This window comes from Castor canadensis, chromosome 12 (genome assembly GCF_047511655.1).
Source record: "Castor canadensis chromosome 12, mCasCan1.hap1v2, whole genome shotgun sequence".
Taxonomy (NCBI): Eukaryota; Metazoa; Chordata; class Mammalia; order Rodentia; family Castoridae; genus Castor; species Castor canadensis.
In genome coordinates, this window is record NC_133397.1 from 80,827,034 (window position 1) to 80,831,652 (window position 4,619).

The window sequence follows — 4,619 nt, forward strand, 5'->3', positions numbered from 1 at the left end:
GAGCAGATGGTGGTCGGGAAATTTTGTGTGTTGGGCTTATCATTTCATCTTGATTACAGAGTTGAAAGGAGCTACTACCCAAGAGCTGCCATGGAAAAGTGTCAGGGCTTGTTCTTTCTCAGTAGCTTGTGGTTAATACAAAGCTAGCCACCTTGTCTAGACTAGACATTTTCCAGGTGACCAGCTTGGCAAATGAAAATAACATCATCTGTTTCTATTCCAGTGTCTTGATCTACTAACTCATACATACCCTCTGTGGAGGGAACAGACCTAGAGCTTTCAGTAATAAAACTCAGTAGGGACTTGAGCAAGCACCAGGTCTCAGTTGAGTTGAGGAAGGTTATCTAGTATCTCTGGCTGACAGGCCAGGTGGAAGGTGGGTTGATTTACAGGGAGTGAGTTCTGTTGGAACCCAAATTTGTTCAGGAGGATTATTCAAGAGCGATTTGAGCATAGCATGAATTTGGGGTTTGTGTGTGATATTTGCCCATGGGAAACACTAGGTAGACAAACAGATAAGCATACCTGCCTGACTGGAGCTGCATAGGCACACATGAGACACATGGGCCCACGCTTCCTCCATCTGGCTGACCTGGTCTCATCTCACAGTCACAAACTGAAGCTCTCCAGTGGCCACGGTCCCTGTGCTTAACATCCCTTCTCTCCTTTCAGCTTCACTTATCTTTTACCTCCCTTCTCTACCCTTCACTACCTTACCTCTCCTGTTCTCTTCCTCTGCATGGAGTGGTGGGTGTGGGAGCTGGGTGGGCAGGTTATTGGGTTCTGAGGTTTTTTTCATGGTGAATACTTATTTATGTATTTCTTAACCAATTGACGGGTATGAAACTGCTGTTCTTATGTCCCAAAGTTTTTGAGTGCTAGGAACTCATAAACTTTTTTTTTTTTTTTTTAATAAGCCCTGTAATAGGTTTTTTTGTATGGTTTTGCATAGTGGGACAGAATTTATCATGTTCTGGTAACACTGATTGTCCTTGAACCAGAAGGCAGTACAGCAGGAATCTAGTGAGGCTGCTGTAGCCCACACATGTTACTCATGGAATTCCTGTGGTGGTGGCTGTGGGATGAGGGTTTAGTATGAGGCATTTACTTTGAAATTTTTCATGTATATTAAATTGAAAGAATAATTTTTAAACTACTTTGAATCACCCTTCCCTTACTGGTTAACGTCTTGCTGTATGTGCATCCTCTTTATACACTTCTATAATCATTGAAAGCAAGATGGAAGCATGCTATTCTCCCTCCCCAACACTGGTGAGTGTGCTTTTCTAATATAGATGTTACAGTATCGTTAGCACAGAAAGTAAATAATAATGTCACAATACCTAACAACAGAGTTCATAATAAAATTTCCCCAGTTGCCTCCCAAATGACCTGTAGCCCCCTCAGAAGTCCCATGTGGTGTCTCCAACTATTTTTAATGTAAAAGAGTAGCCTGTTCTTTGTAATGGGACTTCACCTGTGCTCCTAATAGGATAATACAGTGCAGTAGTGATCATACTTGGGCCCACCCCAGGCCATCAGCACCTCAGGGAGTAGCTGTAGCACCTGGTGTGAAAGGGTTGCATGTTGAATATGATCAATAAACAAAACAGGCTGTAAGCTTCCACTGTCAGTCTTGCCACACTCTTGGCTTACACTGAGCTCAGAACCAGCCAGGTGCTGTGTTTTGTACTTTCAACTAATCCTAGAACCATGTGAATGTGTATCTAGCTCTGTTGCATACAGGAGGAAATGGCAGTAGAGATGAAGTAATGGTCTTGCTCAAGGTCACACAGGAAGCGATGTAGGAGCCAGGATGCCGACCTACCTAACTTTGACCTCTCCAAAGTCACCTCTGACAGCTTGGCTTAAATCTTAGGTTCATTTCTTGTAACTATAGTGCTAGGTTTTCCCTTGGGGCAGTAGAGTTGTTTTGAAGATTGGATTATAGGCGCTCTTTTATCCATCAGTGTTAAGCTTTATGTGACTGACACCCACTCCTCCCTGGTTCCACCCTTTACATGGCCGGTGGCTTGAGCTTTGTCTCTTTTGCCAGTCCGAGTTCTGTTTCTGTATCTAAAGCATCAACATCATTTTTCTCCTGAAAACTTAATACACATCACTCCCAGTGACACAGCTTAACACAGAGCAATGGAGGGTGGTGGGGAGAGTGTGTAACTTGGGGACATGTGAAATAACATCTAAAAGTATTTTAAAGTCTCTTACAAATTAATAGAGCATGGGTGAAAGTGATCTTACTGTTAAGATGTGCTATTCCTACAGACCTTGGTGGGTGCTTAGAGAATCATTCAAACTGAACTCCCAGACTGCACACTCACTTTCATAACCTCATGGGTGACTGTGGCCTGCAGATGTACTTAGGAATTTGTTTTGGGGGGGGCGGAGTACTTGGGTTTGAACTCAGAGTTTTCCACTTGCAAAGCAGATGCCCTGCCATTTAAGCCACACCTCCATTTCATTTTGCTCTGGTTATTTTGGATATGGGTCTTACGTACTGTTTGCCCAGGCTGGCCTGGAGCAGAGATCCTCTAGCTCTCAGCCTTGCAAGTAGCTAGAATTACAGACACAAGCCATTGGCTCCTGGCTTAGGAATTATTTCTTTATGTTTATTTATTTATGATACTTGAACTCAGGGCCTAACACTTGCTAGGCAGGCACTCCACCACTTGAGCCACTCTACCAGTTCAAGGCCAGCCCTTTTTGGTGATGGGTATTTTCAAGATAGGGTGATAGGGTCTCAAGAACTATTTGCTGAGGCTGGGTTTGAACTGCGATCCTCTTGATTACTGCTATGGAGTAACTAGAATTACAGGCATGAACCTCCATCGCCCAGCTAGGAATTTTTTATTTAAACATAACTAATGACCTAACTTTAGCATCTACTTTTATTTTTGCTTTTACTTTTTGAATTACTTCTTTTTGGATTTTCGAGAGTCTCACTTATATATAAAGCCTCTACTGACCTGCCTCCACCCCCGAATACTAGGATTATAGATGACTGGCTTAGTATAATCTAATTTTATTTTTTAAATGTATTTATTATTTTTGTGCATGAGGCTCATGGTTTAAGCCAGGCTAGGTTTGCTTGTTTTGTTTTTCCTTTGGGAGTACTGCTATTTTGAACTCAGGGCTTTGCACTTGCTAGGCAGGCCCTATACACTTGAGCCTGGCCTCTACCCATCATCTAATTCTTAAAAGTCTAAAAAGGAGGGGTGAATGAATGCTTGAAAGTAGCAGTATTTGTTTTGTTTTTTAACAGTTAATGCATTTTTTTCACTTTTTTGTTTGTTGGACTAAGGTTTGGACTCAGGACTTCATGTTTGCAAAGCAGGCACTCTACCAATTAAGCCACACCTCCAGTCCATTTTTCTTATCTTTAAGCTGTGCTGTGTAAATCAGAAATGTGTTTGGCCTCTGTGTGGCTAGATCATGACCCTTGTGATTGTCTCTGTGAAGTTCTGTCAGTCCGTAGCTGGCATGGCAGCTGTGTGGTCCTCTCGTCCACCAAGGTGGAATCAACATCAGAACTTCAAGGGAGGGTGGGGGAGGAGGGCAGGGTGGAGAAATGACCCAAACAATGTATGCACATGTGACTAAATGAACAACAACAAAAAAAGAACTTCAGGGGTGGAACCCAGGCATCCTAGTTTTGAAGTTACCAGGGGTTCTAATGTGCAGACTTGGAAAACACCAGGAAAGTGTTAGAAGTATGGGCTCTGGAGCTAGAGTCAATGCTTTTTCCTCACCTGTAGAAAGGGTTAAGATACTGCCTACCTTGGACTGAGAGTGTGGCACAAGTGGTAGAGCCCTTGCCTAGCTGGCGTGAAGCCCTGAGTTCAAACCCCAGTACTGCTAAAAAAATTAAATAGTATTGCTGTAAATATTTAGTTAATTATTGTACAGTTAACCTGTGAACAACTTGAGGTGTAAGATGCTGACACCTGCTGTCAAAAATCAGTGTTCTTGTAACCTGTCTTCCCCAAAACTTAAGTGCTGCTAGCCTGCTGTGGACTAGAAGCCTACTGAGCAGTAGTTGATGAACACACATTGTGTATGTTATTTGTTACACATGCCGAACTTGACACTGCTTGGAGGGATTAATGGCACAGGCTTTTTTTTTTTCTTTTTTTTTTCGGTACTGCATTTTAAACGCGGGCCCTTGCATTTGCTTGGCAGACACTCTACCACTTGGGCACACACCCAGCCCTTTTTTGTTTGTTTTAGTTATTTTTTTTGGTTACTGTCTTGTGGCTTTGCTCAGGGCCAGCTTTAACTCTTGTTCTTCCATCCTCCCACCTATGCCTCCAGAGTAGTTGGGATCACAAGCGGGCACCAAAACACCAGCATGTTAGTTGAGATGGGGTCTTGATAACTTTTTGTCCCTGCTGGCCTTGAACCATAATCCTGATCTCTGCCTCCTGAGTAGCTGGGATTACAATTGTGAGCCACCAGCCTAGTCTTACAGGGCATTTAAAGCAGACACAGCAATGGAGCCCTTCTCAGTGGTGGTAATGGAGGTGTCTGCCAGGTTAGCACTTGTACAGTATTTATGACTTAATATTATGGTATCGTGATTTAACTCCATCTTTTTTTTTCTT